This window comes from Scyliorhinus torazame, chromosome 7 (genome assembly GCF_047496885.1).
Source record: "Scyliorhinus torazame isolate Kashiwa2021f chromosome 7, sScyTor2.1, whole genome shotgun sequence".
NCBI lineage: Eukaryota > Metazoa > Chordata > Chondrichthyes > Carcharhiniformes > Scyliorhinidae > Scyliorhinus > Scyliorhinus torazame.
The window spans coordinates 73,577,618-73,603,116 of NC_092713.1; the positions used below are offsets into that span (position 1 = coordinate 73,577,618).

The 25,499-nt window shown below is 56.3% G+C and overlaps 1 protein-coding gene across 3 annotated transcripts in view; it reads left to right on the forward strand.

Moving 5' to 3' along the window:
* faf1 (Fas (TNFRSF6) associated factor 1) overlaps positions 1 to 25,499 on the forward strand; it is a 612,606-nt gene that overhangs the window by 76,412 nt on the left and 510,695 nt on the right. The gene's annotated exons all lie outside the window — the stretch shown is intronic.

Below are 25,499 nucleotides of genomic sequence, written 5' to 3' on the forward strand. Positions count from 1 at the left end.
TGTGTGGCAAAACACTGGCTGCAGCTCCATCCACAAGTTTGTTGATGACACGACCATAGTGGGTCGGATCTCAAACAACGATGCGTCAGAGGACTGGAGGGAGAAACAGAATTGAGTGTAGTGGTGTAATGACAATCTCTCCCTGAACGTCAGCAAAACTAAGGAGCTGGTCGTTGACTTCACGAAGCAGAGTATCGTACACACCCCTGTCAGCATCAATGGTGCTGAGATGGTTAACAGCTTCAAATTCCTAGATGTGCACATCAACAATCTGTCCTGGTTCACCCACGTCGATGCTATGACCAAAAAAGCACAACATAGCCTATACTGCCTCAGGAAATTAAGGAAATTCGGCATGTCCCCATTGACTCATACCAATTTTCACAGATGCACTATAGAAAGCATCATTTCCGGCTCAATCACAGCTTGCCCAGTCCATCAGACGAACCCGCCTCGGAAGGCTTTCCGGCAGAATTTTATATATATATGTGTGCGTGTGTGTAGTGTGTGTGTGTGTGTGATAACCTTTGCTGTAGAGTCGCCAGGTATCTTGATGATACCGCCACGAGGTTCAAGTAATGATCAATAACTTAACACACCAATTAGTAAGATTCAAATCAATACAAATTTATTATACACAGTAAATCACTACTCGTGCATAAACTCTACTTTCTAGGCTATTTCTATCACTAACAGGCCTATACTTAGCTTCGGACTGGCCCACCAGGTCAGGGGAACAAATGGCCTTTCGTTCGGGTTCTGAAACTGCAGGATTCAAAAGCTGGTATAGACTGGTAGCTAGGAGCGCCTATCTCGTAGCGAGCATTGACTTGAGACTTACATCTTTGGAGGCTGCCGGACAGGTCACTGTCAAGGGTTGCTTCGCATTGCTGAGTGACCCTGTCAAGAAGGACGATTTGAACTTGGGGGCTTTACTTTATAGTCCCCAGGGGCTTCCCGCCTTTCGGGGCGGACCCCGTACCTGGTTTCAAGTGATTGGACTTCGTTCCAATCGCTTGGTTCGATTTCTCCAACACTGGAGCTGTTCCCTGATCGTTAGGCGGTCTTTAAGTGTCCGTTAACCTCTTTTGTGTGGGCTCCTGCTGGCGCCGAGGAGTCTGGCTTGGCCTTGTTTACCTCAAATGTTTCGACTCTTCCTGGGGATCGCTCATTACTATGTAGATGGCTGCTTGTATCGATGCTGTCTGGGTTTTTGCAGAGTCTAATACACAGTAACTTGTAACTTGCGCCTGCTAGTCTTTGCCTGTGTTGGCTGAATTTCCCTTCAGCCTTTGAGGTTCTCCATTTTAAGGCTGGAAGTGGCCAACTCAGGTGGCTATAGTGTGTGTGCCGAGGGGTGTGTGCGCGCCGAGGTGTGCATGTGCCTGTACCGAGGTGTGCATGTGCCGAGGTGCGCGTGTGCCGGCGTGTGCTGAGGTGTGCGTGTGTGTGTGTGTGCCGATGTGCGTGTGTGCGCCGAGGGGTGTGCGCGTGTGCCGAGGTGTGTGCGCGCCGAGGGGTGTGCGCGCGCGCCGAGGTGTGTTGTGTGTGTGCGCGCGCGCGCCGCGGTGAGTGTTGTGTGTGTGTGCGACGAGGTGCGTGTTGTGTGTGTGGGCGTGTGCCTGTGTGTGTGGGTGGGTGTGTGTACGCGCGTCGAGGTGAGTGTGCGTGCGTGCGTCGAGGTGTGTGTGTGTGTGTGCGCGTCGAGGTGTGTGTGTGTGTGTGCGTCGAGGTGTGTGTGTGTGTGCGTCGAGGTATGTGTGTGTGTGCGTCGAGGTATGTGTGTGTGTGCGTCGAGGTGAGTGTGTGTGTGCGTCGAGGTGAGTGTGTGTGTGCGTCGAGGTGAGTGTGTGTGTGTGCGTCGAGGTGAGTGTGTGCGCGTCGGGGTGTGTGTGTCGAGGTGAGTGAGTGTGTGTGTCGAGGTGAGTGAGTGTGTGTGTCTCGAGGTGAGTGTGTGCGTGTGTCTCGAGGTGAGTGTGTGTGTGGGTGCGCGTCGAGGTGAGTGTGTGTGTGGGTGCGCGTCGAGGTGAGCGATTCTCTCTTGGGGGCTCCTTCTTGTACCCAAAGGGGCTTCGCGCTCTTTTGGGCGGGCCTTGCACTTGGCCCCAATCAGGCTGTTTCTCGATCATTCTTCTTGATTTCATCCAATAAAGGGGTGGGTGCCCCGATGGCTGGGCGTGTCCTAGGTGGCCGTTGGCCTGCTTTGTTTCGGTCTCCTCTGGCGCCGGGGTGTCTGCCGTAGTATCGGTTACTCAAATGTTATTCTTTTGTCCCAGGAGATGGGCCATTAGTATGCTAATGGGCCTACAGTTTTGGTCTTGTCTGGGAGCTGCGGCTCCAATATACAGACAAGCTCTGAACCCGCTTGTTTTCTCAGCAATGTCCATATTCCCTGCAATCTTTGCAAAGTGTCCATTTTGTAATCGGGAAGTGGCCATCCCAGGTTGCTACAGCACCATTCTCCTCGCGCTCTTTTACTGTGTCCCCGGCGCTATCCTCGCACTCTTTTACTGTGTCCCCGGCGCTATCCTCGCGCTCTTTTACTGCGTCTCCTCCGCTCTCCTCGCGCTATTTTACTGTGTCCACGCCGCTGGCTCTCCTCGCGCTTTTTTACTGCGTTCCCGCCGTTCTCCTCGTGCTCTTTTACTCTGTCCCGCGCTGCTCTCCTCGCGCTCTTTTTCTCTGTCCCCGCCGCTCTCCTTGCGCTCTTTTACTCTTTCCGCACTGCTCTCGTCGCGCTCTTTTACCGCGTCCCCGCCGCTCTCCTTGCGGAATTTTACTGTGTCCTCGCCGTGCTCTTTTACAGTCTCCCCGCCACTCTCCTCGTGCTCTTTTACTCTGTCCTGTCGTGCTCTGTTACTGTGTAGCCTCCGCTCTCCTCGCGCTTTATTACAGTGTCCCCGCTGCTCTCCTTGTGCTCTTTCACCGTGTCCCTGCCGCTCTCCTCGCGCTCTTTTACTGTGTCCCTGCCGCTCTCATCGTGTTCTTTTACTGTGTCGCCGCTGCTCTCGTCGTGTTCTTTTACTGTGTCCCTGCCGCTCTCCTCTCGCTCTTTTACTGTGTCCCCGATGCTCGCTTCCCGCTCTTTTACTGTATTCCCGCCGCTCTGCGTGTGCTCTTTTACTGCGTCCACGGCGATCCCCTTGCGCTCTTTTATCCTGTGTCCTCGCGCTCTTTTCTCCTGTGTCCCCGCCGCTCTTTTATCCTGAGTCCCCACTGCTCTCCTCGTGCTCTTGTACTGTGTCCCCGCCGCTCGCTTCCCGCTCTTTTACCGTGTCCCCACCGCTCTCCTCGCCCTCTTTTACTGTGTCCCTGCCGCTCTCCTCGCGCTCTTTTACTGTCTCCCCGCCGCTCCCCTCGCGCTCTTTTACTCTGTCCTGTGCTGCTCTCCTCGCGCTCTTTTACTCTGTCGCCGCCGCTCTTCTCGTGTTCTTTTATTCTGTCCATGCCGTTCTCCTCGCACCTTTTTTAGTTTGTCCCCACTGTTCTCCTCGAGTTCTTTCACCCTGTCCTCGCTCGCTCTTTTACTCTGTCCCAGCCGATCTCCTCGTGCTCTTTTACTGTGTCCCCGCCGCTCTCCTCACGTTCTTTTACTGCGGCCCCGCCGCTCTCGTCGCGTCTTTACTGTGTCCCCACCGCTCTCTTCGCGCTCTTTTTCTGGGTCCCCGCCGCTCTCCTCGTGCTCTTGTACTGTGTCCCCGGCGCTCTCCTCGCCCTCTTTTACTTTGTCCCTGCCGCTGTCCTGTGGAGAGCTTTTATCCTGTGTTCTCGCGCTCTTTTATCCTGTGTCCCAGCCGCTCTTTTAACCTCGAGCTCTTTTACCCTGTCCCCGCCGCTCCCCTCGCGCGCTCTTTTACTCTGTCCCGGCCGCTCTCCTCGCGCGCTCTTTTACTGTGTCCCCGCCGCTCTTGTCGCGTTTTCTTACTGTGTCCCCGCCTCTCTACTCGTGCTTTTTACTGTGTCCCCACTGCTCTCCTCGCGCTCTTTTACTGTCTCCCCGCCACTCTCCTCGTGCTCTTTTACCCTGTCCCGCGCTGCTCTCCTCGCACTCTTCTCTTCGCGCTTTTTTACTCTGTCCCACCCGCTCTCCTCGCGCTCTTTTACTCTGTCCCCGCCGCTCTCTTCGCGCTCTTTTATTCTGTCCCAGCCGTTGTCCTCGCGTTCTTTTACTAAGTCCCCGCCGCTCTCCTCGTGCTCTTTTCCTCTCTCCCCGCCGCTCTCCTCGCGCTCTGTTACTGTGTCGCCTCCGCTGTCCTCGCACTCTATTACCGTGTCCCCGCTGCTCTCCTCGTGCTCTTTTGCCGTGTCCCTGCCGCGCTCATCGCGCTCTTTTACTGAGTCCCCGGCGCTATGCTCGCGCACTTTTATACTCTGTCCACGCCGCTCTTCTTGGGCTCTTTTATGGTGTGTCCTTGCGCTCTTTTATCCTGTGTCCCCGCCGCTTTTTTATCCTGCGTCCCCACCTCTCTCCTCGCGCTCGTTTACCTTGTCCCCACCGCTCTCCTCGCGCTCTTTTACTGTTTCCTCGGTGCTCACTTCGCGCTCTTTTACTGTGTCCCCGTGCTTTTTTACTGTGTTTCGCCTCTCTCCTCGTGCTTTTTTACTGTGTCCCCGCCACTCTCATCGTGCTTTTTTACTGTGTTCCTGCCGTTCTCCTCGTGCTCTTTTACTGTGTCTCCTCCGCTCTCTCGCGCTCTTTTACTGTGTCCCCGCCGCGCTCCTTGTGCTCTTTTCCTCTCTCCCCGCCGCTCTCCTCGCGCTCTTTTACTGTTTCCTCCGTGCTCACTTCGCGCCCTTTTACTGTGTCCCCGTGCTTTTCTCGTGCTCTATTACTGTGTTCCGCCTCTCTCCTCATGCTTTTTTACTGTGTCCCCGCCACTCTCATCAAGCTCTTTTACTGTGTCTCCTCCGCTCTCCTCGCGCTTTTTTACTGTGTTCCCGCCGTTCTCCTCGTGCTCTTTTGCTGTCTCCCCGCCACTCTCCTCGTGCTCTTTTATTCTGTCCCAGCCGCTGTTCTCGCATTCTTTTACTCTGTCCCCGCCGCTCTCCTGCTCTTTTAGTCTCTCCCGCGCTGCTCTCCTCGCGCTCGTTCACTCTGTCCTCGTGCTCTTTTCCTCTCTCCCCGCCACTCTCCTCGCGCTCTTTTACTGTGTCCCCGCTGCTCTCCTCGCGCTCTTTTACTGTGTCCCCGATGCTCGCTTCCCGCTCTTTTACTGTATTCCCGCCTCTCTGCGTGTGCTCTTTTACTGTGTCCACGCCGATCCCCTTGCGCTCTTTTATCCTGTGTCCTCGCGCTCTTTTCTCCTGTGTCCCTGCCGCTCTTTTATCCTGAGTCCCCACTGCTCTACTCGTGCTCTTGTACTGTGTCCCCGCCGCTCGCTTCCCGCTCTTTTACCGTGTCCCCACCGCTCTCCTCGCGCTCTTTTACTCTGTCCTGTGCTGCTCTCCTCGCGCTCTTTTATCCTGTCCCCGCCGCTCTCCTCGCGCGCTCTTTTACTCGGTCCCGGCCGATCTCCTCGTGCTCTTTTACTGTGTCCCCGCTGCTCTCCTCACGGTCTTTTACTGTGTCCCCGCCACTTTTCGTGCTCTTTTACTCTGTCCCCGCCGTTCTTCTCGAGCTCTTTTACTTTCTCCCCACCGCTCTCCTCGCGCTCTTTAACTGTGTCCCCGCCGCTCCCTTTTACTGTGTCCCCGCCACTTTCCTCGTGCTCTTTTACTGTGTTCCCGCCGCTCTCCTCGTGCTCTTTTACTGTGTCCCCGCCGCTCTCCTCACGGTCTTTTACTGTGTCCCCGCCGCTCTCCTCGTGCTCTTTTTCTGGTTCCCCGCCGCTCTCCTCGTGCTCTTCTACTGTGTCCCCGGCGCTCTCCTCACACTCTTTTACTTTGTCCCTGCCGCTGTCCTGTGGAGAGCTTTTATCCTGTGTTCTCACGCTCTTTTATCCTGTGTCCCAGCCGCTCTTTTAACCTCAAGCTCTTTTACCCTGTCCCCGCCGCTCTCCTCGCACGCTCTTTTACTCTGTCCCGGCTGCTCTCCTCGTGCTCTTACTGTGTCCCCGCCGCTCTTGTCGCGTTCTCTTACTGTGTCCCGGCTGCTATGCTCGTGCTTTTTACTTTCTCCCCACCGCTCTCCTCGCGGTCTTGTACTGTGTCCCTCCACTCTCCTCGCGCTCTTTTACTGTGTTCCCGCCGCTCTCCTTGCGCTCTTTACTGTCTCCCCGCTGCTCCCCTAGCGCTCTTTTACGGTGTCCCTGCCGCTCCCCTCGCGCTCTTTTACTGTGTCCCCGCCACTTTTTGTGCTCTTTTACTCTGTCCCCGCCGTTCTTCTCGAGCTCTTTTACTTTCTCCCCACCGCTCTCATCGCGCTCTTTAACTGTGTCCCCTCCGCTCTCCTCGTGCTCTTTTACTGTGTCCCCGCCGCTCTCCTCGAGCTCTTCTGGTCTGTCCCACGGTGCTCTCCTCGCGATCTTTTACTTTGTCCCCGCCGCTCCTCTCGCGCTCTTTTACTCTGTCCCCGCCGCTCTCCTCGCGCTCTTTTATTCTGTCCCCGCCGTTCTCGTGCCTTTTTACTCTTTTCCCCCCCCCCCCCCCACCGTTCTCCTCGAGCTCTTTTACTGTGTCCCCGCCACTCTGCTCGCAATATTTTACTGTGTCCCCCCCGCTCTCCTCGTGATCTTTTACTGTGCCCCCTCCGCTCGCCTCGCGCTCTTTGACTGTCTCCCCGCCGTTACCCTCGCGCTCTTTTACTGTCTCCCCGCCGCTCCCCCTAGCGCTATTTTACGGTGTCCCTGCCGCTCCCCTCGCGCTCTTTTACTGTGTCCCCGCCGCTCTCCTCGCGCTCTTTTATTCTGTCCCCGCAGTTCTCGTGCCTTTTTACTCTGTCCCCGCCGTTCTTCTTGAGCTCTTTTACTCTGTCCCCGCCGCTCTCCTTGCGGTCTTTTACTCTGTCCCTGGTGCTCTCCTTGCGCTCTTTTATGCAGTGTTGCCGCCGCTTTTATCCTCTGTACCCGCCGCTCTCCTTGCGCTCTTTTTCTCTGTCCCAGCTGCTTTCCTTGCTCTCTTTTTACTCCGTACCCGCCGCTCTCCTGGCACTCTTTTACTCTGTCCCCGCCACACTCCTCGCGCTCTTTTACTGTCTCATCACCGCTCTCCTCGTGCTCTTTTACTCTGTCCCGTGCTGCTCTCCTCGCGCTCTTTTATTCTGTCCCCGCCGTTCTCCTTTCGCCTTTTTACTCTGTCCCCGCCGCTCTCCTCGCGCTCTTTTACTGTGTCCCCTCCGCTCTCCTCGCGCTCTTTTACTATGTTCCTGCCGCTCTCCTCGCGCTCTTTTACGGTGTCCCTGCCGCTCTCCTCGCGCTATTTTACTGTGTCTCCACCGCTCTCTTGCGCTACTGCGTAACCCGCCGTTCTCCTCATGCTCTTTTACTCTGTCCCCGCCGCTCTCCACGCACTCTTTTACTGAGTCCCAGCCGCTCTCCTCGCGCTCTTTTACTGTGTCCATGCCGCTGTCCTCGCGCTCGTTTACTCTGCCCCCGCCGCTCTCCTCGCGCTTGTTTACTCTGCCCCTGGCGCTCGTTTACTCTGCCCCCGCCGCTCTCCTCATGCTCATTTACTCTCACCGCCGCTCTCCTCGTTACTGTGTCCCTGCCCCGCTCCTTGCGCTCTTTTACTCTGTCCCCACTGTTCTCTTCGAGCTCTTTTATTCTGTCCTCACCGCTCTCCTTTTTTTTAATCAAATACTTTATTGAAAATTTTTGGTCAACCAACACAGTACATTGTGCATCCTTTACACAATATTATAACAACACAAATAACAATGACCTATTTTATCAACAAAAAATGAATAAATAATAAATAACAAAAATGAAAACTAACCCTAATTGGCAACTGCCTTGTCACAAGTAACACTCTCCAAAAATATAATTTAACAGTCCAATATATAATTATCTGTAGCAACGACCTATACATACTATACAGTATATATTAACAACCCTGAGAGTCCTTCTGGTCCCCCCCCCCGCGATCCTGGGCTGCTGCTGCTGCCTTCTTTTTCCCATTCCGTCTATCTTTCTGCGAGGTATTCGACGAACGGTTGCCACCGCCTGGTGAACCCTTGAGCCGACCCCCTTAGGACGAACTTAATCCGCTCTAGCTTTATAAACCCCGCCATGTCATTTATCCAGGTCTCCACCCCCGGGGGCTTGGCTTCTTTCCACATTAGCAATATCCTGCGCCGGGCTACTAGGGACGCAAAGGCCAAAACATCGGCCTCTCTCGCCTCCTGCACTCCCAGCTCTTGTGCAACCCCAAATATAGCCAACCCCCAGCTTGGTTCGACCCGGACTCCTACTACTTTTGAAAGCACCTTTGTCACCCCCATCCAAAACCCCTGTAGTGCCGGGCATGACCAAAACATATGGGTATGATTCGCTGGGCTTCTCGAGCACCTCGCACACCTATCCTCCACCCCAAAAAATTTACTGAGCCGTGCTCCAGTCATATGCGCCCTGTGTAATACCTTAAACTGAATCAGGCTTAGCCTGGCACACGAGGACGACGAGTTTACCCTGCTTAGGGCATCTGCCCACAGCCCCTCCTCGATCTCCTCCCCCTGCTCTTCTTCCCATTTCCCTTTTAGTTCATCTACCTTAGTCTCCCCTTCGTCCCTCATTTCCCTATATATATCTGACACCTTACCCTCCCCCACCCATGTCTTTGAGATCACTCTGTCCTGCACCTCTTGTGTCGGGAGCTGCGGGAATTCCCTCACCTGTTGCCTCGCAAAAGCCCTCAGTTGCATATACCTGAATGCATTCCCTTGGGGCAACCCATATTTCTCGGTCAGCGCTCCCAGACTCGCGAACTTCCCATCCACGAACAGATCTTTCAGTTGCGTTATTCCTGCTCTTTGCCACATTCCATATCCCCCATCCATTCCCCCCGGGGCAAACCTATGATTGTTTCTTATCGGGGACCCCCCCAAGGCTCCAGTCTTTCCCCTATGCCGTCTCCACTGTCCCCAAATCTTCAGTGTAGCCACCACCACCGGGCTTGTGGTGTAGTTCCTCGGTGAGAACAGCAATGGGGCTGTCACCATAGCCTGTAGGCTAGTCCCCCTGCAGGACGCCCTCTCTAATCTCTTCCACGCCGCTCCCTCCTCCTCTCCCATCCACTTACTCACCATTGAAATATTAGCGGCCCAATAATACTCACTTAGGCTCGGTAGTGCCAGCCCCCCCCTATCCCTGCTACGCTGTAAGAATCCCTTCCTCACTCTCGGGGTCCTCCCGGCCCACACAAAACCCATGATGCTCTTTTCAATCCTTTAAAAAAAAAAAGCCTTCGTGATCACCACCGGGAGGCACTGAAACACAAAGAGGAATCTCGGGAGGACCACCATCTTAACCGCCTGCACCCTCCCTGCCAGTGACAGGGATACCATATCCCATCTCTTGAAATCCTCCTCCATCTGTTCCACCAACCGCGTTAAATTTAACCTATGCAATGTGCCCCAATTCTTAGCTATCTGGATCCCCAGGTAACGAAAGTCCCTTGTTACCTTCCTCAATGGTAGGTCCTCTATTTCTCTACTCCGCTCCCCTGGATGCACCACAAACAACTCACTTTCCCCATGTTCAATTTATACCCTGAAAAATCCCCAAATTCCCCAAGTATCCGCATTATTTCTGGCATCCCCTCCGCCGGGTCTGCCACGTATAGTAGCAAATCATCCGCATACAAAGATACCCGGTGTTCTTCTCCTCCCCTAAGTACTCCCCTCCACTTCTTGGAACCCCTCAACGCTATCGCCAGGGGCTCAATCGCCAGTGCAAACAATAATGGGGACAGAGGGCATCCCTGCCTTGTCCCTCTATGGAGCCGAAAATATGCAGATCCCCGTCCATTCGTGACCACGCTCGCCACTGGGGCCCTATACACCAGCTGCACCCATCTAACATACCCCTCTCCAAAACCAAATCTCCTCAACACCTCCCACAAATAATCCCACTCCACTCTATCAAATGCTTTCTCGGCATCCATCGCCACTACTATCTCTGTTTCTCCCTCTGGTGGGGCCATCATCATTACCCCTAACAATCTCCGTATATTCGTGTTCAGCTGTCTCCCCTTCACAAACCCAGTTTGGTCCTCGTGGACCACCCCCGGGACACATTCCTCTATTCTCATTGCCATTACCTTGGCCAGGATCTTGGCATCTACATTTAGGAGGGAAATAGGTCTATAGGAACCGCATTGTAGCGGGTCCTTTTCCTTCTTTAAGAGAAGCGATATCGTTGCTTCAGACATAGTCGGGGGCAGTTGTCCCCTTTTCCTTTGCCTCATTAAAGGTCCTCGTCAGTACCGGGGCGAGCAAGTCCACATATTTTCTATAGAATTCGACTGGGAATCCATCCGGTCCCGGGGCCTTTCCCGCCTGCATGCTCCTAATTCCTTTCACCACTTCTTCTACCTCGATCTGTGCTCCCAGTCCCACCCTTTCCTGCTCTTCCACCTTGGGAAATTCCAGCCGATCCAAGAAGCCCATCATTCTCTCCCTCCCATCCGGGGGTTGAGCTTCATATAATTTTTTATAAAATGTCTTGAACACTCCATTCACTCTCTCCGCTCCCCGCTCCATCTCTCCTTCCTCATCCCTCACTCCCCCTATTTCCCTCGCTGCTCCCCTTTTCCTCAATTGGTGTGCCAGCAACCTGCTCGCCTTCTCCCCATATTCGTACTGTACACCCTGCGCCTTCCTCCATTGTGCCTCTGCAGTGCCCGTAGTCAGCAAGTCAAATTCTACATGTAGCCTTTGCCTTTCCCTGTACAGTCCCTCCTCCGGTGCTTCCGCATATTGTCTGTCCACCCTCAAAAGTTCTTGCAGCAACCGCTCCCGTTCCTTATTCTCCTGCTTCCCTTTATGTGCCCTTATTGATATCAGCTCCCCTCTAACCACCGCCTTCAACGCCTCCCAGACCACTCCCACCTGGACCTCCCCATTATCATTGAGTTCCAAGTACTTTTCAATGCACCCCCTCACCCTTAGACACACCCCCTCATCTGCCATTAGTCCCATGTCCATTCTCCAGGGTGGGTGCCCTCCTGTTTCCTCCCCTATCTCCAAGTCCACCCAGTGTGGAGCGTGATCCGAAATGGCTATAGCCGTATACTCCGTTCCCCTCACCTTCGGGATCAATGCCCTACCCAGCACAAAAAAGTCTATTCGCGAGTAGACTTTATGGACATAGGAGAAAAACGAGAACTCCTTACTCCTAGGTCTGCTAAATCTCCACGGGTCTACACCTCCCATCTGCTCCATAAAATCTTTAAGTACCTTGGCTGCTGCCGGCCTCCTTCCAGTCCTGGACTTCGACCTATCCAGCCCTGGTTCCAACACCGTATTAAAATCTCCCCCCATTATCAGCTTTCCCATCTCTAGGTCCGGAATGCGTCCTAGCATCCGCCTCATAAAATTGGCATCATCCCAGTTCGGGGCATATACGTTTACCAAAACCACCGTCTCCCCCTGTAGTTTGCCACTCACCATCACGTATCTGCCCCCGTTATCCGCCACTATAGTCTTTGCCTCGAACATTACCCGCTTCCCCACTAATATAGCCACCCCCCTGTTTTTCGCATCTAGCCCCGAATGGAACACCTGCCCCACCCATCCTTTGCGTAGCCTAACCTGGTCTATCAGTTTCAGGTGCGTTTCCTGTAACATAACCACATCTGCCTTAAGTTTCTTAAGGTGTGCGAGTACCCGTGCCCTCTTTATCGGCCCGTTCAGCCCTCTCACGTTCCACGTGATCAGCCGGGTTGGGGGGCTTCCTACCCCCCCTTGTCGATTAGCCATCACCTTTTTCCAGCTCCTCACCCGGTTCCCACGCAGCTGTATCTCCCCCAGGCGGTGCCCCCCCGCCCATCCTCCCCCATACCAGCTCCCCCCTCTCCCCAGCAGCAGCAACCCAGTAATTCCCCCCTCCCCCCCCCCCCCCCCCCGCTAGATCCCCCGCTAGCGTAATTACTCCCCCCATGTTGCTCCCAGAAGTCAGCAAACTCTGGCCGACCTCGGCTTCCCCCCGTGACCTCGGCTCGCACCGTGCGACGCCCCCTCCTTCCTGCTTCTCTATTCCCGCCATGATTATCATAGCGCGGGAACCAAGTCCGCGCTTCTCCCTTGACCTTGCCCCCAATGGCCAACGCCCCATCTCCTCCACCTCCCCTCCTCCCCCCATCACCACCTGTGGGAGAGAGAAAAGTTACCACATCGCAGGATTAGTACATAAAACACCTCTTTCCCCCCTTTTTAAACCCCCCTCTTTGCCCCCCACATTCGCCCCACCACTTTGTTCAAACGTTCTTTTTAATAACCCGCTCATTCCAGTTTTTCTTCCACAATAAAAGTCCACGCTTCATCCGCCGTCTCAAAGTAGTGGTGCCTCCCTCGATATGTGACCCACAGTCTTGCCGGTTGCAGCATTCCAAATTTTATCTTTTTATGAAGCACCGCCTTGGCCCGATTAAAGCTCGCCCTCCTTCTCGCCACCTCCGCACTCCAGTCTTGATAAACGCGGATCACCGCGTTCTCCCATTTACTGCTCCGAGTTTTCTTCGCCCATCTAAGGACCATTTCTCTATCCTTAAAACGGAGGAATCTCACCACTATGGCTCTGGGAATTTCTCCTGCTCTCGGTCCTCGCGCCATCGCTCGGTATGCTCCCTCCACCTCCAACGGACCCGCCGGGGCCTCCGCTCCCATTAACGAGTGCAGCATCGTGCTCACATATGCCCCGACGTCCGCTCCCTCCACACCTTCAGGAAGACCAAGAATCCTCAGGTTGTTCCTCCTTGCGTTGTTTTCCAGTGCCTCCAACCTTTCCACACATCGTTTCTGATGTGCCTCCTGCGTCTCCGTCTTCCCCACCAGGCCCTGTATGTCGTCCTCATTCTCGGCTGCCTTTGCCTTCACGACCCGAAGCTCCCGCTCCTGGGTCTTTTGTTCCTCCTTTAGCCCTTCGATCGCCTGTAGTATCGGGGCCAACAGCTCTTTCTTCATTTCCTTTTTGATCTCTTCCACACAGCATTTCAAGAACTCTTGTTGTTCAGGGCCCCATGTTAAACTGCCACCTTCCGACGCCATCTTGGTTTTTGCTTGCCTTCCTTGCCGCTGTTCTAAAGGATCCACTGCAATCCGGCCACTTTCTCCTTTTTTCATCCGTATCCAGGGGGGATTCCCTTCTGGTTTACCACACAGTGTTTTTAGCCGTCAAAATTGCCGTTGGGGATCCTATCAAGAGCCCAAAAGTCCGTTTCACCGGGAGCTGCCGAAACGTGCGACTCAGCTGGTCATCACCGCACCCGGAAGCCCTCACCGCTCTCCTTGCGCTCTCTTACTCTGTCCCTGCCGCTCCCCTCGGACTTTTGTACTGTGTCCCTGCCGCTATCTTCGTTCTCTTTTACTCTGTCCCCGCCGCTCTTCTTGAGCTCTTATGCTTTCTCCCCACCGCTCTCCTCGCGGTCTTTAAACTGTGTCCCCGCCGCTCTCGTTGCGCTCTTTTACTGTGTCCCCGCCACTTTCCTCGTGCTCTTTTACTGTGTCCCCGCCGCTCTCCTCGAGCTCTTTTACTGTCTCCCCGCCGCTCTCCATGCGCTCTTTTACTGTGTCACCGCAGCTCTCTTCACGCTCATTTACGCTCACCGCCGCTCTCCTCGTTACTGTGTCCCTGCCCCGCTCCTCGCGATCTTTTACTCTGTCCCCGCCGCTCTCCTCGCCTTCTTTTACTCTGTCCCCGCCGCTCTCCTCGTGTTCTTTTACTCAGTCTCCGTCGCTCTCCTCGTGCTCTTTTATTCTGTCCCCGCCGTTCTCGTGCCTTTTTACTCTGTCCCCGCCGCTTTCCTTGCGGTCTTTTACTCTGTCCCTGGCGCTCTCCTTGAGCTCTTTTACTGTGTCCCTGCTGCTCACCTTTTATGCAGTGTCGCCACCGCTTTTATCCTCTGTCCCCGCCGCTCTCCTGGCGCTCTTTTTCTCTGTCCCAGCCGCTTTCTTCGCTCTCTTTTTACTCCGTACCCGCTGTTCTCCTGGCACTCTTTTACTCTCTCCCTGCCACACTCCTCGCGCTCGTTTACTCTGCCCCCGCAGCTCTCCTCGCGCTTGTTTACTCTTCCCCCGTCGTTCTCCTCACGCTCATTTACGCTCACCGCCGCTCTCTTTACTGTGTCCCTGCCGCTCTCCTTGCGCACTTTTACTCTGTCCCCACCGTTCTCCTCGAGCTCTTTTACTTTCGACCCACCGCTCTCCTCGCGCTATTTAACTGTGTCCCTGCCGCTCTATTTTACTGTGTGCCCACCACTTTCCTCGCGATCTTTTACTGTGTCCCCTCCGCTCTCCTCGTGCTCTTTTACTGTGTCCCCTCCTCTCTCCTCGCGCTCTTTTACTGTGTCCCCTCCTCTCTCCTCGCGCTCTTTTACTGTGTCCCCACCGCTCTCCTCGCGTTCATTTACTGGGTCCCCCCCCACTCACCCCGCGCTCATATACTGTGTCCCCACCGCTGTCGTTGCACTCTTTTACTGTGTCCCCGCCACTTTCTTGCGTGCTCTTTTACTGTGTCCCCTCCGCTCTCCTCGCGCTCTTTTACTATGTCCCCTCCACTCACCTCGCGCTCTTTTACTGTGTTTCCGCCGGTCTCCTTGCGCTCCTTTACAGTCACCCCACCGCTCTCCTCGCGCACATATATTGTGTCCCCACCGCTGTCGTCGCGCTCTTTTACTGTGTCCCTGCCGCATTACTCGCGCTCTTTTACTGTGTCCCCGCCGCTCTCCTTGCGCTATTTTACTGTGCCTCCACCGCACTCTTGCGCACTTTTACTGCGTAACCCGCCGTTCTCCTCATGCTCTTTTACTCTGTCCCCGTCGCTCTCCGCGTACTCTTTTACTGAGTCCCAGCCGCTCTCCTCGCGCTCTTTTACTGTGTCCATGCCGCTGACCTCGCGCACTTTTACTCTGTCCCCACCGTTCTCCTCGAGCTCTTTTACTTTCGACCCACCGCTCTCCTCGCGCTATTTAACTGTGTCCCTGCCGCTCTATTTTACTGTGTGCCCGCCACTTTCCTCGCGATCTTTTACTGTGTCCCCTCCGCTCTCCTCGTGCTCTTTTACCGTGTCCCCTCCTCTCTCCTCGCGCTCTTTTACTGTGTCCCCACCGCTCTCCTCGCACTCATTTACTGGGTCCCCCCCACTCTCCTCGCGCTCTTTTACTGTGTCCCCGCCGCGCTCCTCGCGCTCTTTTACTGTGTCCCCGCCGCTCTCCTCGCGCTCTTTTACTGTCTCCCCGCCGCTCCCCTCGCGCTCTTTTATTCTGTCCCCGCCGTTCTCGTGTCTTTTTACTCTGTCCCCGCCGTTCTTCTCGAGCTCTTTTACTCTGTCCCCGCCGCTCTCCTTGCGGTCTTTTACTCTGTCCCTGGTGCTCACTTGCGCTCTTTTACTATGTCCCTGCCGCTCACCACGCGCTCTTCTATGCAGTGTCGCCGCCGCTTTTATCCTCTGTCCCCGCTGCTCTCCTCGCGCTCTTTTCCTGTGTTCCCGCCGCTCTCCTCGCGCTCTTTTACTGTCTCCCCGCCGCTCCCCTTGCGCTCTTTTATGGTGTCCCTGCCGCTCTCCTCGCGCTCTTTTACTGTGTCCCGCCACTCTCCTTGCGCTATTTTACTGTGTCTCCACTGCACTCTTGCGCACTTTTACTGCGTAACCCGCCGTTCTCCTCATGCTCTTTTACTCTGTCCCCGTCGCTCTCCGCGTACTCTTTTACTGAGTCCCAGCCGCTCTCCTCGCGCTCTTTTACTGTGTCCATGCCGCTGACCTCGCGCACTTTTACTCTGTCCCCACCGTTCTCCTCGAGCTCTTTTACTTTCGACCCACCGCTCTCCTCGCGCTATTTAACTGTGTCCCTGCCGCTCTATTTTACTGTGTGCCCGCCACTTTCCTCGCGATCTTTTACTGTGTCCCCTCCGCTCTCCTCGTGCTCTTTTACCGTGTCCCCTCCTCTCTCCTCGCGCTCTTTTACTGTGTCCCCACCGCTCTCCTCGCACTCATTTACTGGGTCCCCCCCACTCTCCTCGCGCTCTTTTACTGTGTCCCCGCCGCGCTCCTCGCGCTCTTTTACTGTGTCCCCGCCGCTCTCCTCGCGCTCTTTTACTGTCTCCCCGCCGCTCCCCTCGCGCTCTTTTATTCTGTCCCCGCCGTTCTCGTGTCTTTTTACTCTGTCCCCGCCGTTCTTCTCGAGCTCTTTTACTCTGTCCCCGCCGCTCTCCTTGCGGTCTTTTACTCTGTCCCTGGTGCTCACTTGCGCTCTTTTACTATGTCCCTGCCGCTCACCACGCGCTCTTCTATGCAGTGTCGCCGCCGCTTTTATCCTCTGTCCCCGCTGCTCTCCTCGCGCTCTTTTCCTGTGTTCCCGCCGCTCTCCTCGCGCTCTTTTACTGTCTCCCCGCCGCTCCCCTTGCGCTCTTTTATGGTGTCCCTGCCGCTCTCCTCGCGCTCTTTTACTGTGTCCCGCCACTCTCCTTGCGCTATTTTACTGTGTCTCCACTGCACTCTTGCGCACTTTTACTGCGTAACCCGCCGTTCTCCTCATGCTCTTTTACTCTGTCCCCGTCGCTCTCCGCGTACTCTTTTACTGAGTCCCAGCCGCTCTCCTCGCGCTCTTTTACTGTGTCCATGCCGCTGTCCTCGCGCACTTTTACTCTGTCCCCACCGTTCTCCTCGAGCTCTTTTACTTTCGACCCACCGCTCTCCTCGCGCTCTTTTACTGTGTCCATGACGCTGTCCTCGCGCTCGTTTACTCTGCCCCCACCGCTCGCCTGGCGCTCGTTTTCTCTGCCCCCGCCGCTCCCCTCGCGCTCGTTTACTCTGCCCCCGCAGCTCTCCTAGCGCTTGTTTACTCTGCCCCGCCGCCTTCCTCGCGCTTGTTTACTCTTCCCCCGTCGCTCTCCGCATGCTCTCCTCGTTACTGTGTCCCCGCCACTTTCCTCGCGCTCTTTTACTGTGTCCCCGCCGCTCCCCTCGCGCTCTTTTACTGTCTCCCCACCTTTCCCCTTGCGCTCTTTTACTGTCATCACCGCTCTCCTCGTACTCTTTTACTCTGTCCCGCGCTGCTCTCCTCTTGCTCTTTTATTCTGTCCCCGCCGTTTCCTCTCGCCTTTTTACTCTGTCCCTACCTTTCTCATCGTGCTCTCTTACTGTGTCCCCGCTGCTCTCTTCGCACTATTTTACTGTGGCCGCTCCGCTCTCCTCGTGCTCTTTTACTGTGTCCCCTCCGCTCTCCTCGTGCTCTTTTACTGTGTCCCCTCCGCTCTCCTCGCACTCATTTACTGGTTCCCCCCGCTCTCCTCGCGCTCTTTTACTGTGTCTCTGCCGCTCTCCTCGCGCTTTTATGCAGTGTCGCCGCCGCTCTCCTCGCACTCTTTTATGCAGTGTTGCCGCCACTCTCCTCGCACTATTTTACTGTGTACCCGCCGCTCTCCTCGCCCTCTTTTACTGTGTTCCCGCCGCTCTCCTCGCGCTAATTTACTGGGTCCCTGCCGCTCTCCTCGCACTTTAATGCAGTGTCGCCGCCGCTCTCCTCGCACTATTTTACTGTGTACCCGCCGCTCTCCTTGCGCTCTTTTACTGTCTGCCCACAGTTCCCCTCGTGCTCTTTTAGTCTGTCCCGCGGTGCTCTCCTCGCGATCTTTTACTGTGGCCCTCCGCTCTCCTTGTGCTCTTACTGTGTCCCCTCCGCTCTCCTCGCGCTCTTGTACTGAGTTCCCGCCGCTCTCCTCGCACTCTTTTACTGTCTCCCTGCCGCTCCCCTCGCGCTCATTTACTGGATCCCCCCCCGCTCTCCTCGCGCTCTTTTACTGTCTCATCGCCGCTCTCCTCCTGCTCTTTTACTCTGTCCCGCGCTGCTCTGCTCGCGATCTTTTACTTTGTCCCCGCCGCTCTCCTCGCGCTCTTTTACTGTGTCCCCGCCGCGCTCCTCGCGCAATTTCACTGTGTCCCCGGCGCTCTCCTCGCGTTCTTTTATTCTGTCCCCGCCGTTCTCGTGCCTTTTTACTCTGTCCCCACCGTTCTCCTCGAGCTCTTTTACTCTGTCCCCGCCGATCTCCTCGCGCTCTTTTACTGTGGTCCCCGCCACACTCCTCGTGCTCTTCACTGTGTCCCTGCCACTCTCTTCGCGCTCTTACTCTGTCCCCACCGTTCTTCTTGAGCTCTTTTATGCAGTGTCGACGCCGCTCTTTTATCCTCTGTCCCCGCCGCTCTCCTCGCGCTCTTTTTGCAGTGTCGCCGCCGCTCTTTTATCCTCTGTCCCCGCCGCTCTCCCCCGCGCTCTTTTACTTCGTCCCCGCCGCTCTGTCCCCGCCGTTCTCGTGCGTTTTTACTCTGTCCCCGCCGCTCTCCTCAAGCTCTTTTACTCTGTCCCCGCCACCCTCCTCGTGCTCTTTTACTGTGTCCCTGCCGCTCTCCTCGCGCTTTTTTACTGTCTCGCCGCCGCCCTCCTCGCACTCTTTTAAGCAGTTTCGCCGCCGCTCTTTTATCCTCTGTCCCCGCCGCTCTCCTCGCGCTCTTTTACTCTGTCCCCGCCGTTCTCGTGCCGTTTTACTCTGTCCCCACCGTTCTCCTCAAGCTCTGTTACTCTGTCCCTGCCGCTCCCCTCACGCTCTTTTACTGAGTCCCTGCCGCTCCCCTCGCGCTCTTTTACTGTGTCCCCGCCACCCTCCTCGTGCTCTTTTACTGTGTCCCTGCCGCTCTCCTCGCGCTTTTTTACTGTCTCGCCGCCGCTCTCCTCGCGTTTTTTACTGTGTCGCCGCCGCTCTCCTCGCGCTCTTTTATGCTGTGTCGCCGCCGCTCTTTTATCCTCTGGCCCCGCTGCTCTCCTCGCGCTCTTTTACTGTTCTCCCCCCCCCCCCCGGCCGCTCTCACTCTGTCCCAGCCTCTCTCCTCGTGCTCTTTTACTCTGTCTCCGCCGCTCTCCTCGCTTTCTTTTATTCTGTCCCCGCCGTTCTCCTCTCTCCTTTTTACTCTGTCCCCACCTTTCTCCTCGTGCTCTTTTACTCTGTGCCCGCCGCTCTCCTTGCGCTCTTTTACTGTCTGCCCGCCGTTCCCCTCGTGCTCTTTTAGTCTGTCCCGCGGTGCTCCCCTCGCGATCTTGTACTTTGTCCCCGCCGCGCTCCTCGCGCTCTTTCATTCTATCCCCACCTTTCTCCTCGTGCTCTTTTACTGTGTCCCCTCCGCTCTCCTCGTGCTCTTTTACTGTGCCCCCGCCGTTCTCCTCGCCCTCCTTTACTGTGTCCCCGCCGCGCTCCTCGCGCTATTTTACTGTGTCCCCGCCGCTCTCCTCGCGCCCTTTTTTTTTCTCTGTCCCCGCCTTTCTCCTCGTGCTCTTTTACTCTGTCCCCACCGCTCTCCTTGCATTCTTTTACTCTGTCCCCGCCGCTCTCCTCGCACTATTTTACTGTGTACCCGCCGCTATCCTCGCGCTCTTTTACTGTGTCCCCGCCGCTCTCCTCGCGCTCTTTTACTGTCTCTCCGCCGTTCACCTCGTGCTCTTTTAGTCTGTCCCGCGGTGCTCTCCTCGCGATCTTTTACTTTGTCCCCGCCGCTCTCCTCGCGCTCTTTTATTCTGTCCCCGCCGTTCTCGTGCCTTTTTACTCTGTCCCCACCGTTCTCCTCGAGCTCTTTTACTCTGTCCCCGCCGCTCTCCTTGCGGTCTTTTACTCTGTCCCTGCCGCTCGCCTCGCGCTCTTTTACTGTGTCCCTGCTGCTCCCCTCGCACTCTTCTACTGTGTCCCCGCCACTCTCTTCGCGCTCTCTTACTCTGTCCCCGCTGTTCTTCTTGAGCTCTTTCATGCAGTGTCGCCGCCGCTCTTTTATCCTCTGTCCCCGCCGCTCTCCTCGCGCTCTTTTACTCAGTCCCCGCCGCTCTGTCCCCGGCGTTCTCGTGCCTTTTTAATCTGTCCCCACCGTTCTCCTCGCGCTCTTTTACTTTCTCCCCGCCGCGCTCGACGCTCTCTTTTACTGTATCCCCGCCACTTTCCTCACGCTCTTTTATTGTGTCCCCTCCGCTCTCCACGTGCTCTTTTACTGTGTCCCCGCCACCCTCCTCGTGCTCTTTTACTGCATCTCTGCCGCTCTCCTCGCGCTTTTTTACTGTGTCGCCGCCGCTCTGCTCGCGCTCTTTTACTGTCCCCCCCCCCCCGCCACTCTCACTCTGTCCCAGCCTCTCTCCTCGCGATCGTTTACTTTGTCCCCGCCGCTCTCCTCGTGCTCTTTCATTCTGTCCCCGCCGTTCTCCTCTCGCCTTTTTACTCTGTCCCCACCTTTCTCCTCGTGCTCTTTAACTGTGTCTCCGCAAACCTCCTCGTGCTATTTTACTGTGTCCCTGCTGCTTTCCTCGCGCCATTTTACTGTGTACCCGCCGCTCTCCTTGCGCTCTTTTACTGTCTGCCCGCCGTTCCCCTCGTGCTCTTTTAGTCTGTGCCGCGGTGCTCTCCTCGCGATCTTTTACTTTGTCCCCGCCGTGCTCCTCGCGCTCTTTCATTCTGTCCCCACCTTTCTCCTCGTGCTTTTTTCCTGTGTCCCCTCCGCTCTCCTCGTGCTCTTTTACTCTGTCCCCACCGCTCTCCTCGCATTCTTTTACTGTGTCCCCGCCGCGCTCCTCGCGCTCTTTTATTCTGTCCCGCGGTGCTCTCCTCGCGATCTTTTATTCTGTCCCCGCCGTTCTCGAACCTTTTTACTCTGTCCCCACCGTTCTCCTCGAGCTCTTTTACTCTGTCCCCGCCGCTCTCCTTGCGGTCTTTTACTCTGTCCCTGGCGCTCCCCTCGCGCTCTTTTACTCTGTCCCTGCCGCTCCCCTCGCGCTCTTTTACTGTGTCCACGCCGCTCTCCTCGTGCTCTTTTACATTGTCCCCGCCGCTATCCTCGCGCTCTTTTATTCTGTCCCCACCGCTCTCCTCGCGCTCTTTTACTGTGTCCCCGCCACACTCCTCGTGCTCTTATACTGTGTCCCTGCCGCTCTCCTCGTGCTTTTTTACTGTCCCGCCGCCGCTCTCCTCGCGCTTTTTTACTGTGTCGCCGCCGCTCTCCTCGCGCTCTTTTATGCAGTGTGGCCGCCGCTCTTTTATCCTCTGTCCGCGCTGTTCTCCTCGCGCTCTTTTACTCTGTCCCCGCCGCTCTGACCCCGCCGTTCTCGTGCCTTTTTACTCTGTCCCCACCGTTCTCTTCAAGCTCTTTTACTGTGTCCCTGCCGTTCCCCTCGGGCTCTTTTACTGTGTCCCTGCCACCCTCCTCGTGCTCTCTTCTGCAGTGTCGCCCCCGCTCTTTGATCCTCTGGCCCCGCTGCTCTCCTTGCGCTCTTTTCCTGCCCCCCCCGCCGCTCTCACTTTGTCCCAGCGTCTCTCCTCGTGCTATTTTACTCTGTCCCCGCCGCTCTCCTCGCGTTCTTTTAATTCGTCCCCACCGCTCTCCTTGCGTTCTTTTATTCTGTCCCCACCGTTCTCCTCGAGCTCTTTTACTGTGTCCCCTCCGCTCTCCTCGTGCTCTTTTACTGTGTCCCCTCCGCTCTCCTCACACTCTTTTGCTGTCTCCCCGCCGCTCTCCTCGCGCTCATTTACTGGTTCCCCCCGCTCTCCTCGCGCTCTTTTACTGTGTCTCTGCCGCTCTCCTCGCGCTTTTATGCAGTGTCGCCGCCGCTCTCCTCGCACTCTTTTATGCAGTGTCGCCGCCGCTCTCCTCGCACTATTTTACTGTGTACCCGCCTCTCTCCTCGCACTTTTACTGTCTCCCCGCCGCTCTCCTCGCGCTAATTTACTGGGTCCCCCCCGCTCTCCTCGCGCTCTTTTACTGTGTCTCTGCCGCTCTCCTCGCACTTTTATGCAGTGTCGCCGCCGCTCTCCTCGCACTATTTTACTGTGTACCCGCCGCTCTCCTTGCGCTCTTTTACTGTCTGCCCACAGTTCCCCTCGTGCTCTTTTAGTCTGTCCCGCGGTGCTCTCCTCGCGATCTTTTACTGTGGCCCCACCGCTCTCCTCACGCTCTTTTACTGTCTCCCCGCCGTTCCACTCGTGCTCTTGTAGTCCCGCGCTGCTCTCCTTGCGATCTTTTACTGTGTCCACGCCGCTCTCCTCGCGCTCTTTTACTCTGTCCCCGCCGCTCTCCTCGCACTAATTTACTGTGTACCCGTTGCTCCTCTCGCACTCTTTTACTGTGTCCCCGCCGTTCTCGTGTCTTTTTACTCTGTCCCCGCCGTTCGTCTCGAGCTCTTTTACTCTGTCCCCGCCGCTCTCCTTGCGGTCTTTTACTCTGTCCCTGGTGCTCACTTGCGCTCTTTTACTATGTCCCGGCCGCTCACCACGCGCTCTTCTATGCAGTGTCGCCGCCGCTTTTATCCTCTGTCCCCGCCGCTCTCCTCGCACTATTTTACTGTGTACCCGCCGCTCTCCTCGTGCTCTTTTAGTCTGTCCCGCGGTGCTCTCCTCGCGATCTTTTACTGTGGCACCTCCGCTCTCCTCGTGCTCTTTTACTGTGTCCCCTCCGCTCTCCTCGCGCTCTCGTACTGAGTTCCCGCCGCTCTCCTCGCGCTCTTTTACTGTGTCCCCGCCCCTCTCCTTGTGCTCTTTTACTGTCTCCCCGCCGCTCCCCTCGCGCTCTTTTATTCTGTCCCCGCCGTTCTCGTGTCTTTTTACTCTGTCCCCGCCGTTCTTCTCGAGCTCTTTTACTCTGTCCCCGCCGCTCTCCTTGCGGTCTTTTACTCTGTCCCTGGTGCTCACTTGCGCTCTTTTACTATGTCCCTGCCGCTCACCACGCACTCTTCTATGCAGTGTCGCCGCCGCTTTTATCCTCTGTCCCCGCTGCTCTCCTCGCGCTCTTTTCCTGTGTTCCCGCCGCTCTCCTCGCGCTCTTTTACTCTGTCCCCGCCGCTCTCCTTGCGTTCTTTTATTCTGTCCCTACCGTTCTCCTCGAGCTCTTTTACTCCGTCCCCGCCAGTCTCCTGGCACTCTTTTACTCTGTCCCCGCCACTCTCCTTGTGCTCTTTTACTCTGTCCCCACCTTTCTCCTTGTGCTCTTTTATTCTGTCCCGCGGTGCTCTAGTCGCGATCTTTAATTCTGTCCCTGCCGTTGTCGTACCTTTTTACTCTGTCCCCACCGTTTTCCTCGAGCTCTTTTACTCTGTCCCCGCCGCTCTCCTTGCGGTCTTTTTCTCTGTCCCTGGCGCTCTTGTCGCGCTTTTTTACTGTCCCTGCCGCTCACCTCGCTCTCTTTTACTGTGTCCACGCCGCTCTCCTCGTGCTCTTTACTGTGTCGCCGCCACTCTCTTCGAGCTCTCTTACTCTGTCCCCGCCGCTCTCCTCGAGCTCTTTTACTCTGTCCCTGGCGCTCTCCTCGCGCTCTTTTACGGTGTCCCTGCCGCTCTCCTCGCGCTCTTTTACTGTGTCCACGCCGCTCTCTTCGCGCTCTTTTATTCTGTCCCCACCGCTCTCGACGCTCTCTTTTACTGTCTCCCCGTCACTTTCCTCGCGCTCTTTTACTGTGTCCCCTCCGCTATCCTCGCGCTCTTTTACTGTGTCCCCGCAGCTCTCCTCGCGCTTTTTTACTGTGTCGCTGCCGCTCTCCTCGCGCTCGTTTATGCAGTGTCGCCGTCGCTCTTTTATCCTCTGGCCCCGCAGCTCTCCTCGCGCTCTTTTACTCTGTCCCCGCCGCTCTGCCCCCGCCGTTCTCGTGCCTTTTTACTCTGTCCCCACCGTTCTCCTCAAGCTCTTTTACTGTGTGCCTGCAGCTCCCCTCACGCTCTTTTACTGTGTCCCTGCCGCTCCCCTCGCGCTCTTTTACTGTACCTGCCACCCTCCTCGTGCTCTTGTACTGTGTCCCTGTCGCTCTCCGCGCGCTTTTTTATTGTCTCGCCGCCGCTCTCTTCGCGCTTTTTTACTGTGTCGCCGCCGCTCTCGCGCTCTTTTACTGTTTCCCCCCCCCGCCGCTCTCGCTCTGTACCAGTCTCTCTCCTCGTGCTCTTTTACTCTGTCCCCGCTGCTCTCCTCGCGTTCTTTTACTCTGTCCCCGCCGCTCTCCTCGCGCTCTTTTACTCTGTCCCCGCCGCTCTCCTTGCGCTCTTTTACTCTGTCCCCGCCGCTCTCCTCGCGCTCTTTTACTGTGTCCCTGCCGCTCTCCTCGCGCTATTTTACTGTCTGCCCGCCGTTCCCCTCGTGCTCTTTCAGTCTGTCAGCGGTGCTCTCCTCGTGATCTTTTACTTTGTCCCCTCCGCTCTCCTCGCGCTCTTTCATTCTGTCCCCGCCGTTCTCCTCTCGCCTTTTTACTCTGCCCCCACCTTTCTCCTCGTGCTCTTTTACTCTGTCCCCGCCGCTCTCCTTGCGCTCTTTTACTCTGTCCCCGCCGTTCCCCTCATGCTCTTTTAGTCTGTCCCGCGGTGCTCTCCTCGCGATCTTTTACTGTGGCCCCACCGCTCTCCTTGCGCTCTTTTACTCTGTCCCCGCCGTTCCCCTCATGCTCTTTTAGTCTGTCCCGCGGTGCTCTCCTCGCGATCTTTTACTTTGTCCCCGCCGCTCTCCTCGAGCTCTTTTACTCTGTCCCTGCCACACCCCTCGCGCACTTTTATGCAGTGTTGCTGCCGCTTTTATCCTCTGTCCCCGCCTTTCTCCTGACGCTCTTTTTCTCTGTGCCAGCCGCTTTCCTCGCTCTCTTTTTACTCCGTCCATGCTGTTCTCCTGGCACTCTTTTACTCTGTCCCCGCCACTCTCCTCGCGCTCTTTTACTGTGTCTCCGCCGCTTTCCTCGCGCTCTTTTACTGTCTCATCGTCGCTCTCCTCGTGCTCTTTTACTCTGTCCCGCGGTGCTCTCCTGGCGCTCTTTCATTCTGTCCCCGCCGCTCTCCTCGCGCTCTTTTACTGTCTCCCCGCCGTTCCACTTGTGCTCTTGTAGTCCCGCGCTGCTCTCCTTGCGATCTTTTACTGTGTCCACGCCGCTCTCCTCGCGCTCTTTTACTCTGTCCCCGCCGCTCTCCTCGCACTATTTTACTGTGTACCCGCTGCTCCTCTCGCACTCTTTTACTGTGTCCCCGCCGTTCTCGTGTCTTTTTACTCTGTCCCCGCCGTTCTTCTCGAGCTCTTTTACTCTGTCCCCGCCGCTCTCCTTGTGGTCTTTTACTCTGTCCCTGGTGCTCACTTGCGCTCTTTTACTATGTCCCTGCCGCTCACCACGCGCTCTTCTATGCAGTGTCGCCGCCGCTTTTATCATCTGTCCCCGCCGCTCTCCTCGCACTATTTTACTGTGTACCCGCCGCTCTCCTCGTGCTCTTTTAGTCTGTCCCGCGGTGCTCTCCTCGCGATCTTTTACTGTGGCACCTCCGCTCTCCTCGTGCTCTTTTACTGTGTCCCCTCCGCTCTCCTCGCGCTCTTGTACTGAGTTCCCGCCGCTCTCCTCGCGCTCTTTTACTGTGTCCCCGCCCCTCTCCTTGTG